Genomic DNA, 15,031 nt, shown 5'->3' with positions numbered 1-15,031 from the left:
AAACCTTTAATATATTTAAAGATTTCAATCATGTCTTCTCTTTCCCTTCTGTCCTCCAGGCTATACATATTCAGTTCCTCCAATCTCTCCTGATGAGTTTTGTCCCTTAGATCTGGCTTCATTTTTTTCTGACTGTCTCTGGACTTGCTCAGTTTTATCAGTATCCTTAATAGAAATCGAACCCTAAACGTAAGGTACTTATAAACCACAAATATAAACAAACCTCTCTTTAAAAACATAATAATACAAATAATTTTAAAAATCCAATGTTATTAAATGCAGAATTGAAGGTTTTATAGCTGAGAATCCCCATGCCTATCTGCATCAATAAGCAAGCAATCCAATACAGCCAATGTACTAATTCAGGAAATAGCATCTCCCATGCAGGGCCTTATCCTGCATGATGGGTTAATCTGGAGAGGCCCATACTAGACTGTTCCAGTACAGTGATGGGTTATGAATTAGTTTGCCAGCAGTTTGCGTATGTACAGAAGCGTCCCGGGCAGATGGGCGGAGCCTCCCGCCACTGCCACCCGTCTTAAGAATCGGTCCATACCAGGAGCAACTCATTAGATTTCTATGAGGAAACATTAAAATATTAATTAATTAAGTACGTAGAAAGAAATGGAAGATAGATAGGAATAAGATTTTAGCAAAGGCAATAGCACTTAGATATATATTGCCCCGTAGTGCTTTACATCACTCTCTGAGCTGTTTATAGAGTCATCATATTGCTCCCAACAAGCTGGGTCCTCATTTTACCAACCTCTGAAGGATGGAAGGCTGAATTGACCTTGAGCCCCATCAGGATTCAATTCCAGGCTGTGGGTAGAGTTAGCCTGCAATACTGCACTTTAACCACTGTGCCACCAGGGTTCCTATATTTAATGAAGCTCATAACTAGATTCATCACTAACTATTGTTATATCCTCATATAAGAAAGGGCCTAAGAAGAACCAAAGATGCATAAAGAAGAAAGATGTATAACGATCAAAAATACAGAATAACAACATGCAAAACATCTTCTACCATTATACCATTGTATTATTTATTTATTTATTCATTCATTCATTCATTCAATTTTTATGCCACCCTTCTCCTTAGACTCAGGGCGGCTTACAACATGTTAGCAATAGCACTTTTTAACAGAGCCAGCATATTACCCCCATAATTCGGGTCCTCATTTTACCCACCTCGGAAGGATGGAAGGGTGAGTCAACCTTGAGCCGGTGATGAGATTTGAACTGCTGACCTTCAGATCTACAGTCAGCTTCAGTGGCCTACAGTACAGCACTCTACCTGCTGCGCCACCCCGGCTCTTTTATTATTTTATAATTGCTATAATTCTAATCCTTTAACTAGTCTTCTGAGAGGGGCGGCATACAAATCTAATAAATTGAATTGAAATTGAATTGAATTATTAAAAGAATATTTCACTCAACCATATAATGAAACATGGACAATCCATTGATTTGGAAAGAAAGTTTCTTTACTGCCTCAGAAACAGCATTCTAACTCATTATAAATACCAAGCACATGAATCTTTAGAAATTCATCATTATTCAACATCGCACATTTTTATTGTAACAGAATAATAGTATTTTAGTTTCCTAAAATACTATTTGCCTAATTAATATTTGCCTAATTAATGTTATTATGCTGATGTGATTTAAAAAAAAAGAAATCTAATTTTCAAGGTAAAAAGTGGAGCGGCAATGACTGTATTACCATTCATAAAAAAGAACAAAGATTTGTTTTGGGAACAAAGGAGGTGATACAACAGCACCCAACAAAAGGAGTAACTGTCTGTAAGGAAGAAATGTAAACAAAGGAACAAGTACAGCAGATAAGAATGACAACCAGAAAGAAGCAAGAGACACAGAAGGTATTCTTCAATTCCAAAAAAGAGCTTTGAAGCTCTTAAAGAAACAATTGGCTTTGAACCTTCAAAGGAAGAAAAAGATCTTGTGTAACAAACGCTATAATGGCATAACCTTGAAAGGCAGAGGGGATGTAGTTGTACCCTGCAAGAAGACACAGAGAAAGTAGTTGGATACTAACCACTATTGGAAACAGAAACAAACATATTCTGACTGTATTGTTAGTTGTGAAGTCATGCCCGATACATCACGACCCCACGGACATCATTCCTTCCTGTTCCCCACCATCCTCTGGAGTCCATTTAAGTTCACGCCGACTGCTTCAGTGACTCCATCCAACCACCTCATTCACTATCATCCCCTTCTTCTTTTGTCCTTAATCGTTCCAGCATTAGGCTCTTCTCCAGTAAGTCCTTCCTTCTCATTAGGTGGAACAATATATTTGAGTTTCATCTTCAGGATCTGGCCTTCTAAAGAGCAGTCAGGGTTGATCTCCTCTAGGACTGACTGGTTTGATTGCCTTGCAGTCCAGAGGACTCGCAGGAGTCTTCTCCATCACCATAGTTCAAAGACCTCAATTCTTTTGCACTCAACCTTTCTTATAGTCCAACTTTCAAAACCATACATTGCAACTGGGAAAAAACATAGTTTGGACCATACGCAATTTTGTTGGCAGTGTGAGGTCTCTGCTTTTTAGTATGCTCTCCAGAGTTGCTATACCTTTTCTCCCCAGGACAAGTGTCTTTTAATTTCTTGGCTGTAGTCCCTATATGCGGTGATCTTGGAGCCCAGGAAAATATAATCTGTCACTTCCTCCATTTCTGCCCCATCTATTTATAGCCAGGAATTGAGAGGGCTAGATGACATGATCTTCATTTTCTTAATGTTGAGTTTCAAGCCAACTTTTGCACTCTCCTCCTTCACCCGCATCGAGAGGCTCTTTAGTTCCTCTTTACTTTCTGCCGTTAGAGTGGCACCATCATCTGCATATCTGAGGTTTTTGATTGTTTCTCCCCACAATCTTAATTCCAATTTATGATTCATCTAACCCTGCCTTTCTCTTTTTAAAAATTTTTAATAATGAACAAAACAAAACAAAACATACAGACAAACTTTCAGATATATATTAAAAAAACACAAAATGAATTAGCTTAATTCTTTACAATTGTAAAGTATTAGCCCTGCCTTTCTCATGATGTGCGGTGGACCTGGACTGGGGCAATGGCTCTGCGCGCCACCTGTGGCACATGTGACATAAGTTTGCCATCACGAGGCTAACTGAACCTGATATGTATTTCTTTATAAATCCTAAAATCCTGCTTTCAGAAATGAAGAAAAGGAGAATCCATGAATTTGTTCAATTTGACATTAATACTTGGTAAATTATAGAGCAAATGACAAAGTAAATGATTCCTTGAGAAGCTTTGTCAAGATATAAGAGCCTCCAGTGAATGATTACAACGTATAAAGAAAAAAATTGTATATGTTTGACAATAAGCTTGATTTTGTGTTGGAAATTTTGTATTGTTTTAAACTTTGTGTTGGAGAAAAAAAATAAAAAAATTATGACGGAGAAGCTAGAGAACAATGAGGTGATCATCACAAATTTGTATGGATTTATCAGGAACAAGTTGTATTAGATGAACTACTAATTTTTTAAATTACCAGTAGGTAGCTTCTGGTAGTATCTTATGAAGATGCTATAGATATACATGTTTTGTCATTACAGCAAGTCGTGCTGAAATGTCAAACCAGTTCCCCATGGGCTGCATGGCATGGCAATTATATGCATATATTACTGGATTAAAAAAATCAGATTAAGGGCTTTGTATCAAAAAATCTTTATCCTCAGGGAGATAGCAAATGAGGTAGGACTATGTTTAGCCCTAGACTCTATGCCTTTTAACATTTTTTATTAATGACTTGGATGACAAGTGCATGAAAGAATTTACAGAGGACACAAAGCAGGAGAACTAATACTGTAAGCGACAAATACAAGTCAAAATCATCTTTATCAGTTAAAAAAATTAATGTGAAAAAGTTGTTGGAATTGTAGCTGGCTAAGAATGGCCATCTAATATGCTGCAAAAGAGGCCAATGTAATTTTAGGGTGCATAATTTATTGCACATCATTTAGTGTTAATTAGACCCTATTGTGAACATTGTCTTCAATTCTGAGCAGCACAATTTTCTGTATGTTTGTTCCTTTAATATTGAAAATTATTATCAATATTCTTGATCATTCTCAATTTTTTCTACCACTACTGAACAATCATTAACAACCATTAAATCAAGGCTAAAGATAAGGAACAATTGTCAAAACATATGTAGAATGGGAAATGAGCAGATATACAGTGTTCCCTCGATTTTCGCAGGGGATGCGTTCCAAGATCGCCCGCGAAAGTCGAATTTCCGCGAAGTAGAGATGCGGAAGTAAATACACTATTTTTGACTATGAACAGTATCACAAGCCTTCCCTTAACACTTTAAACCCCTAAACTGCAATTTCTCATTCCCTTAGCAACCATTTAGATTATTACCATGTTTATTTATTAAAGTTTATTAAAAAAAATATTTATTAAAGGCGGACAAAAGTTTGGCGATGACATATGACGTCATTGGGCGGGAAAAACCATGGTATAGGGAAAAAAACAGCAAAGTATTTTTAAATTAATATTTTTGAAAAACCGTGGTATAGCCGTTTCGCAAAGTTCGAACCCGCGAAAATCGAGGGACCACTGTATACATACACACAGAAGCACACACATACCAATGAAGTTTTCACTTATTAGCTTGGGCAAGGGTGCATAATGGACTTTCCAACAACATACGTTCTCTGGAGTGCATTACGCTCAGCTGTGACAATCTGTCTCCTCCCTGTCCTGAAAGCTACTACCTACCCAATTGAATTGGCAGAAAGAATCTTATCTTTGCATTGCTTGCTTTCTACTAGAAATCTTTGACAGAAATGCACTTGGATGCTGTTGTCCAAACACAGGCACATCCTAGACTCTCCGGCAATTAAGAGAAGTGCTTTAATTTAAAGAGATTCACCTACCACTTTCAACATTTCTTTTAAAGCAGCTATGAATGAACACGGTGGCCCCAGAAGCGTAAGATCAAGCAGCCTCACTCCTGCGGGAGGCTGCCCACAGAAGCATGATAGGGAGCAGAGACCCTTTTCATCTGTTTCCTCTTTTGGCCCGACACACTTGAGTGACTCCAAAGAGAAAAGCTCCCGGACCCTTGTGCCAGCAGAAGGCCCCTCCTTCTCTTTTTTGCACTCTGCTCTCCATTATCCCTATCCTACTACATGAACACAGGCGTTCGGGAGGTCAATTTACTTTGGCAGTCATTGTTCTGTGTTCAAACTCGAGAACAGGAGAAACTGGGATCTCCTTGTAAGTATCAATTCTAGCCAAGTGGGTAAATAAAGCCATACTCTTTTCATCTAGTCTTAAATAAAGAGAGGTACCCTCTGTTCTAATGAAGGCTTCTTTCCCCCCTCCTTTCCCCAACCCCCTCCACCCAAGGTGGATTTATTCTTTCAAGCCTGACAACAGACCCAGATTTATATTCTTTTAAATGTTTTGAGTCCTGCTAAAGAGGAGGGACCTTTACATCCCAGAGTGCTTTCACCTAAACACAGATTATGGTTTAGTAGAAGATCCTGTCTCTTATTCCAGTTTCTAGGTTTAAATAGGAAGCACCCATCAGTCTTGAACAAGCCAGATCCCACAATATGGCTCCGAGTCCTCGGAGAAGGGCGGCATACAAATCTAATAAATTATTATTATTACTATTATTATTATGTCAGTAGAACACAGCAAACGAGATCACTATGCTGGATTTCGTATTTCATCACCAGTTGGGCGCTTCCCAAGCACCTAGGACTGCGTGATGTAGTGGCGAATTATGTTTGCCTATCCCAGTAAAGTGGCCTTTTGCAATTGACAGATGGAGATTTTGTCAATTCCGATGGTTTTCAAATGCCAAGTACCACTGGGACCACTTTCACGGGCTTATGCCAGAGTCGTTGCAGCTCGATTTTTAGATCTTCGTATTTCACTAATTTCTCTAGCTGCTTCTCCTCAATTCTGCTGTCTCCTGGGATTGCGATGTCGATGACCCATACTTTCTTTTTCTCCATAATCAGGATGTCTGGTGTGTTATGCTTCAGAATTCGGTCAGTCTGAGGTAGGAAGTCCCACAGTAGTTTTGCTTGCTCATTTTCGACCACTTTTTCGGGCTTATGATCACACCAGTTCTTTGCCACTGGTAAATGGTAGTTCCGGCACAAGTTCCAGTGGATCATCTGTGCCACAGCATCATGTCTATGCTTGTAGTCAGTCTGTGCGATCTTTTTGCAGCAGCTGAGTATGTGATCGATTGTTTCATCTGTTTCTTTACAGAGTCTGCACTTTGGATCATCTGTTGATTTTTCAATTCTGGCTTTGACAGCATTTGTTCTAATGGCCTGTTCTTGTGCCGCCAGTATTATTATTATTATTATTATTATTATTATTATTATTATTATTATTATTATTATTATTATTATTATAAGCTTCAGTTGGGAAGGTTTTCAGCATGTGAACCATTTTCACAGTGCTTAGCCAACAAAGGTTGCAATGTTAGATAAAGTTCCTAGACCAACATCGTTGCTCCATTTAAAGGTGCAAATTAATAGGAGTCCCTTCAGTCAGGACTCCAACCTGGGAATGGGACAAAGGCAGGGGTGGGCTGCTGCCCAGATAGGGAAAACGCAGTGGGGTAGCAAAAATGGGGCTCCACCCCAGAGCATCCAATTGCACTGAAAGATGTTGAAAGAAAATGCAGGGTGTCCTGCATAAACCACGGCCACACCGTGGTAGTAAAAATTTTGGTAGCCCTTCACTGGACAAAGGTTACATCGATTGCTTTCTTAGATGGCCTGTTTTGAACTTAGATTTGTTTGTTTATTTGTTTATTTGTTTATTTATTTATTTGTTTGTTTGTTTGTTTGATTTGTATGCCACCCCTCTCCATAGACTCGGGGCGGCTACATGAAGGTAGTGTGCCCATTTATCCTTTTTGACTTTTTCGTGACCTTTGGTATCATCACCTATGGCAGTGATGGCAAACCTTTTTTGGTTCATGTGCCAAAAGGGTGTGTTTGCATATGCTAGCACATGCGGACGTGCCCACACCAATTCCTCCCCCACATATGCACACACACACTCTGTGCTGCCCCTGTGCACGTGAACAATCCCCCCCCATCTCCACACATGAGGCCTCACTGAAGCCTGAGACGGTGAAAAAACGGCCAAATGGGCAACCGGAAGTTCAGAAAAAGAACTTCCAGTTTGCCTCTTGTGCTTTTTTACGCACTCCCAAGCTTCAGGAAGCTTCCCTGAAGCCTCTGGGGTGCAAAAAACAGCACAACAGGCAAACCAAAAATCCGTTTTTCCAAACTTCCAGTTTGCCTATTGGACATTTTTTTGCACTCTGGGGCTTCAGGGAAGCTTCCCTAAAACCTCCGGCGGGTGAAATGGCCTTCCCCAAGGCAGGAAATCAGCTGGCTAGCATGCACTTGCACACTGGAGCTGACATAGGGCAACACCTCATGTGCCTTCCGATATGCCATCACTGACTTATAGTATCTTACTGGACCCCAAATCTATGGGGATTGCAGACCAACAATACTATTTTGCAGAAGTTCCTCTCCTTCCTCACTTGGTATTTTCACTCAATCGAGGAACGAGTGAGAGATCAGCCCACTGGCCTCAGATATACAGGGTGCCATAGATATATGATCTCCCTTGTCCTTTAATATCCAAGTTAAGCTACTTCACATCACCAGCCTGGGTTGTAGGAGAGATGCATGAAATTCTAGTGCATAAAGATCTTAAGGGTTTTGATGGGGCAAAACAGACTGAAGTTGGACCCAGGAGTTAGCATTGTTGATCAGATTGTTCTATTAATATCGGTGTTATCTCTGGGCAAGTATTATTCCATAAATAGTAGATTTGAGATTTGGGTACCCTTCTGAACATACTGCTCCTGCTTGAACAGTAAGTGGAAGTCAGAAGGTTTTTGCCAATTGTTACCTTATCTGGTCTGTTCTGGTACAAGCTCAACTTTTCCCAGTCAGATAACTCAGCACAATAAGATATCACAGATCATTTTATTACAGGAATTCTCACAATAACTGACAGTTATGATGCGATTCTTCTGCAGTATAATCTTTCCCATTGTGCAGATAAAAAGAGGTTGAATTGACCCAGGCTCTAGGTGGAGCATCTACATGCTGGCTGGCTTAGTGAAAGAGTGAAGACAAAGCCCCTCTGGAATGTTCTCTCCAATTACCCCTCATCCCGAGTCAGAGCCAATAGGAATACACAAATGTGGTCACATGTAGAACTACATTACCCAGAGTGCAATTTCACTACATTTCCTCTAATGCAATATCTTAAAGAGACATGCCTAAATACAGTCCAACTATCTCTGTCTCTGGGGACATCACAATATCTCTACATCTATCTATCTTTACAGAGGACTGTCTTCTCTTCAAGAGCTGTGTACTGTAATCCATTACAGATAGATTTTGACTTACGACCACAATAGAGTCCAAAATTTCCATTGCTAAATGAGATAGTGGTCAAGTTAATTGTGTCCCATTTTACAACCTTTCTGGCCAGAGTTGCTAAGTGCATCATTATTGTTGTTAAATTGGTAATATGGTTGGTAAGTGAATTTGCCTTTCCCCCCTTGACTTTGCTTATCAGAAGGTTGCAAAAAGTGATGATATGACTCCTGGTCTGTGCAAATATGAACTAGTTGCCCAGCATTCAAACTTTGATCATGTGACCATGGAAATGCTACAATGGCCATAAGTGTGAGAAAAATTATATAAATCACTTTTTAAAGAGAAGTTACAACTTTGAACAATCACTAGACATTGTAAGTCAAGCACTACCTGTATTTTAACCTAGATCTATTTATTAAATGTATTCATTAAATTTCTATGCTGCTTATTTCACTGATACAATACTTCTGGGTGGCTATCCCATCACTGCTCCAGAAGCCAAAGGCGACTTTAAGACGCATTCTATTTAAATTGTCTGCAAATATTTAGAAAATTTTTTGCATTGCATTAAGCGACTGCATATTTGTACTATCTTCACCACAGTTGAAGAAAACAACCACTCAAACCCTTCTTGCATTATATCTTAAGGAAAGTATGTTCGCTTTTTCAGCTATGGCCACAACATGATTAGAAAATATATTAATAAATGTATTGTTTACTAAACAAATAATAAATAAAAAATAGGCGTTGATATGCTTACCTGAACGCCTCTTCTCGTACGGTGAGTGGGTACAGCAGTCACATGGGTTTGCTCTGTCCAATCCGGTGGAACTGAGCCTAGTATTAAAAAAGACTGCTGGATCCGCCCCTTCCCCAGAATTCGCGAATCCGTAGACTAGGCTCAGTAGTGAAGCTCTTTAAGTTCAACTCCCGTGTTAAAAGAAGTTAGAATAGAAAGTGAAGAATACCACACAAAGGGAGGGAAGTGACTGCTGTACCCACTCACCGTACGAGAAGAGGCGTTCAGGTAAGCATATCAACGCCTATTCTCCGTACTGAAGGAGTGGATCCAGCAGTCACATGGGACATACCCAATAGATAGGTCCCTAGGGTGGGAATACATGGCTATCGTGAGAGATAACGGATTGGAGTACTCTTCTGCCGAAGGCAGCGTCCGCTGATGCGTACGAATCAATTTTGTAGTGCTTAATGAAGGAATTTGGTGAGGCCCAAGTGGCTGCTTTGCAGACTTCTTCCAACGGAGCCTGAGTTGCCCAAGCGGCAGGAGTGGCAGCACTTCTGGTGGAGTGCGCTGTAATGTTCCTTGGAATGGAAAGGGAAGCTGTCTCGTAGGCCTTAGAGATGGTCCCTCTGATCCAACGGCCTATTACTGTGGAAGACACTCTAGATCCCAGGGATCTGGGGTGGTAAGCCACGAAGAGTGCTTCTGACCTTCCTATGGGTCCTGTGCGTTGGATATAGATCTTTAGCGCCCTAGTGAAATCCAGAGTGTGCCATCTAATTGCCAGGGGATGCTCTCGTTGGAGACAGAAGGAAGGTAAGACGATATCCTGAGATCTGTGGAACATGGAACTGACCTTTGGGAGAAAGGTGGGGTCCAGTCGCAGAACCACCTTGTCCTGGTGGAACTGACAGAGGTCCTGTCTGGTAGAAAGGGCTGCCAACTCAGATATGCGTCGGGCGGATGTAATCGCCACCAGGAATGCTACCTTGAAGGATAGGTACCTGAGGGACGCAGACTTCAGGGGTTTGTAAGGTGCCTGAGTAAGGGAGTGGAGAACCCGTGGCAAGTCCCAGGTAGGATATCTGTGGATCTTGGAAGGCCTGAGGTTGGCCACTCCTCTTAGGAATTCTTGGATTTCCGGGAAGGAGCGGAGGGGCTGCCTGCGAGGCCCCGCCAGGACGGAAGAAATGGCTGCCAGGTGACGCCGGCTGGTGCTGGTAGAGAGGCCTTGGTGGAAACCCTTCATGAGGAAGGCGATTATCCTGTGTATGGGAAGACACAGGGGAGATAAGCCCTCCTGTGAGCACCATTGATGGAATTTGGACCAAGTATGGTCGTAGATCCGATTGGTAGACCCCCTTCTGGACTTCAGGATGATTTCCACTGTGTCCGGGTCATACCCTCGCAGGTCTAGGTCCCTCCGGATAATAGCCAGGCGGTGAGGTGGAACCACTCCGGGTCCGGATGGAAGGGGGCCCCTTGCCGCAACATCTCCTCCGAAACGGGGAGTCGCCAGGGGTCCTGGATGGACAGTTGTTGGAGGTCCGCGAACCATGGTCTGCGAGGCCAGTGAGGGGCTATCAGAATTACCCGGCTTTTTCCAGAAGCATTTTGTGGATCACGTCTGACAGAATTGAAATTGGAGGGAAGGCATACAGTAGACCCGGAGGCCAAGGACTCCTGAGAGCATTTATTGCCTCTGCTCCCGGAGACGGGAACCTGGAGCTGAAGCGAGGGAGCTGGGCATTGGCTTTGGTCGCAAACGTATCTAACACTGGGTGGCCGAACCTGAGGCAGATTTGGTGGAACAGTGACTGATGGAGATTCCGCTCGCCTGGGTCTATGGTCGCTTGCGAGAGCCAGTCCGCTTGGACGTTGAGGCTCCCCGAGATGTGATCGGCTAGAAGCGACTGGAGATGTTTCTCTGCCCAGAGGCCTAACCTCAGGGCCTCCCTCATGAGGGCCTTGGATCTTGTGCCTCCCTGTCTGCAAATATGGCTTTTGGTGGCTATATTGTCCGTGAGGACCAACACATGCTGATTGGAGATGTGAGATTGGAATTGTTTTAGAGCTAGAGACACGGCTCTTAATTCTAGTCAATTGATGGGCCTGGAAGCCTCCTCCGGTGACCATGTGCCCTGAGCTAAAAGACCTTGGGCGTGGGCTCCCCAGCCCGAGAGGCTGGCATCTGTGGTGACTACAAACTGGTCGGGGCACCGGAAGAGAGATCCCTTTGCTAGGGCTGGAGACGACCCCCACTTGAGGGATCTGCGAACCGCAGAGGAATGGAAATGCGGCGATTTGAGTTGCTGTGGCCCGATCTCTGAAACGGTAACAGAAGCCACTGTAGTTCCCTGGCGTGAAGGCGGGCCCAGGGGACAATACCAATACATGACACCATTTTACCCAAAAGGGAAGATAGGGTGGCAATGGAGGCAGATTGTTGGGGCATAATGCGAGCAATGAGATCCAAAAAACTACGTTTTCTCTCAGTGGAGAGGAAAACCTGGGCTATCTCAGAATTAATGATAGTTCCCAGATGCAGAATGGAAGTGGAAGGATCCAGGTGGCTCTTTTTGAAATTTATGGAGAAACCATGATTCTGTAGAACCGACATGGTAAGGGAGAGGTCTGCAGTCACTCCAGTTCTGGAATTCCCATGAATTAAAATGTCAACTAAATAACATAAGATATGAATGGGAGAGGCTCGGAAATGAGCCGTCAAGGATCCCAAGAGTTTAGAGAGGACTCTGGGAGCTGAGCCCAAATGGCATAGCCCTATACTGGAAGTGCCTGCCTTGAAAGGCGAAGCGCAAAAATCTCCTATGGGCCTTGGCAATGGGAATATGGAGGTAGGCCTCCGTGAGATCCAGAGACACCATAAAGTCTCCCCGATGAAGGGCTGCTAGGATGGAAGATAAGGAATGCATTTGAAATTCCTATATTTTATAAACCGGTTCAATTTCTTTAGGTCCAAAATGGCTCTCCGGCCTCCAGAGGTCTTAGGGACCATGAAGAGGATGGAATAGAAGCCAGAACCTCTCTGGAGAGAGGGGACCGGTTGAATAGCTCTAATAGCCAACAAATGGGAAATAGCCTCCTCCATTCGGAAACGATCTGAAGGGAGGCTGGGAGAAGGACAAGAAACAAGCGGTTAGGGGGAGAAGAAATGAACTCTAATCTTAGGCCCCTGTTCACAGTGTCAATGACCCAGGGGTCCTTACAAGAACGGTGCCAGGCGGAAGAGAACCAGGCTAGGCGACCGCCTATGGGAAGAGAGGAGGGCTTACCATCTGGCTCTTTTGGAAGCCCTGGTAGAGGAGGATCCTCTCTGATAACGGGAACCTCTGCCCCTGGTGGTTCTAGATTGGGATCGAAACCGAGGGGAATACTGACCTGGACTCCTTTGAAGGGTGAAGCCTTGATCCTGTTGCCGTCCTGTGCGCCGAAAGGGCTGCGGCTTAGGAGCCTTCTTGGTGGTGGGTCCTAAGACCTTTTTCTTGTCTGTGGTCTCTGTAAGGAGAGGATCCAGGAGGTCTCCGAAGAGCAAGTTGCGTTTCAGCGGACCCATGGCTAGCTGCCACTTTTGTCTTACTCCCGCCTGCCAAGGGCGGAGCCACAGAAGTCTTCTGGCCGTTGTTGAGGCTGCTACTGACCTGGCTGCAAATCTTGAAGATTGGAGGGTAGCATCTGCTACGTATTGGGCAGCTGCGAAGACTTTGTTGAAATCCTGTTGGCCCCTTAGATCATCTGGAGGCAGGTGAGATTGGAGCTGACGGAGCCACAAGAGCATAGCTCTAGAGAAGAAGGATGCCGCTGCAGCACTCTTAATGGCCCATGAATCTGCGAAGAGGCTTCTTTTGAGCATCTGCTCAAGGCGTTTGTCCTCCGGCCGGAGGACCTCCTCTGCTTCGCCAGGCATGGCGGCCGTTGAGTGGAGTGTTTTCACTGGCTCATCTGGCCTAGGACATGTTAGGAGCTCCTCATAGGAGGGAGAGAGCTTGTAAAGCTTCTTGTCCTTGGAAGTGGGAGTGAGGCGAGCAGTTGGGTGGTCCCACTGTTTGAGCAAGGCATCCTTAAATAATTTGGGCATAGGAATGACCTCATTGTCTTCCTGTTCATCCATGAAGTAAGGAAGATTTTCCTCCGGAGGGTCTGAAGGAGTAGTAGCCTGTTTTCCCTGTCCGGCTAGCCCCGTGGATACTCTTGCTTTAAGCAGGAGAGATTTGAAAAGCTGAGAAGGGAAGATAGCAGCTGGGGCTGGAATCTTGATCTGGGATTCCTCGTCTTCCGACAGCCCTTGAAAGGGGTCATCATCCTCTGCTGCATCCACGTCCTCATCCTCTTCCTGAGAGGAGTCAGAAACCTCCATGATTGGGGCTCTGTAGGAAGGAGCAGAACTCACGGGGCGGGAGGAGCGTGGGAGGGGATGAGACAAAGAAGACACATTGAAAGATGAGAGTTTAGCGTCCATGGTGTTAGTCAAAATAGTCAAGATAGACTGAAACTCCGGAGGCAAGGAAGAAACATCAGCCGGAAAGGAAGGAGGATCCCTGAAGGCCTGAGCAGATTCTGGCTGGGAAGGATCCTCAGTAATATCTGGCTCCTCTGGACCTAAACCCCATAGGTTAGGTTGGGGTGGATTTAGGTTTGGCTCATCCAGGGATATCACAGGAACCCCAGAGGGAGGCAGGTTAGAGGCCTCCGGGAGGGGTGTATTGGTATGCACTTGGGCCTGCACTTTAAAACGTTTGGTTGATTTATCATGTAATTTTTGTAGGGCTAGGTCCCTTCTCTTCTCAGCCCTGGTGGGCCCGGCTAAGGAATGGGTGCCTGAGGAAGAGGAAGAAGAGGCCTGGGGAACTTCAGTAGAATTATCAGTAGGCCTAACCTCTTTGGGACCCTTAGTAGTGCCTCTCTTGGGAAAAGAAGCCATAGTCTGAAACAAATTACAGAGGACAAGGCTTGAGCCAATAAAATAGTGGGGAGAAGAATTTTTTGTGAGCTTTCCCAAGAGGAGAGGTGACCCTGCTCCTAGGCCCAGGAGCAGCTGCGCCTTAAGGGGCAATCCTGGACGGTACCAGAGAGTTCGTGTCCCTAAGTGCAGCGTGGCAGGCCTCACAAACTTAACTTTAAGAAAAACCAAGGCACAACTGGTTGGAGGCCACTTCCGTGGAGAATAGGTTCGAGGGAACTCGAAACGACGACTCCAAGGGTCAAGCGGCGGGCTGGAAGCACTAATGGCCGACCTCTTAGGGCAGAACCGAAAGTGCAATTACTGGGCGCGAGGGCCTTTGGCGCCAAAAACAAACGCTCCGTTAATTTGATCGGAGACACTAAGCCCGGGAGACAAATCAAGTCCCACACCGCGGGAGGTAATTAGCCCTTAATAGTTTGTTTATTTTAGTTAAAGAAGGCTTGCTCTCGGCGGGACCTCCAGACCGTAAAAGTAAAATAATGGCCGCGGCAGCAGCACGGAGGGAAAAACCGCGGGGGCTGAGCCGCTAACTTCTCCCCCAACTCAAAGCCCAGGAGGGCTGAGTGGAATCCCCTGCCGGCAAGCTTAATACAGTAATGGAAAATTCTTACTGGTTTTGAAGAGAGATCGAAGGGAAGGTGTTTTGGGAGGAACGAGCATTCACACACATCCGAAGGAATGCGAACTGAGCGAATTCTGGGGAAGGGGCGGATCCAGCAGTCTTTTTTAATACTAGGCTCAGTTCCACCGGATTGGACAGAGCAAACCCATGTGACTGCTGGACCCACTCCTTCAGTACGGAGAATAGCAATACTGAGTAAATGTCATGCTTTTATGATTCCTAATGAAGTACTGTCATTTAA

At 44.2% G+C, this 15,031-nt stretch overlaps 1 protein-coding gene across 4 annotated transcripts in view; it reads right to left on the bottom strand.

The window, feature by feature from the left end:
* Positions 1–15,031, bottom strand: part of TRABD2A (TraB domain containing 2A) — a 102,210-nt gene that overhangs the window by 14,593 nt on the left and 72,586 nt on the right. The gene's annotated exons all lie outside the window — the stretch shown is intronic.

The sequence above is a fragment of the Erythrolamprus reginae genome, chromosome 2, assembly GCF_031021105.1.
Source record: "Erythrolamprus reginae isolate rEryReg1 chromosome 2, rEryReg1.hap1, whole genome shotgun sequence".
NCBI classification, from domain to species: Eukaryota; Metazoa; Chordata; class Lepidosauria; order Squamata; family Dipsadidae; genus Erythrolamprus; species Erythrolamprus reginae.
Note: the sequence above shows the minus strand (reverse complement) of the source record. Positions and strands in the feature narration are given on the sequence as shown.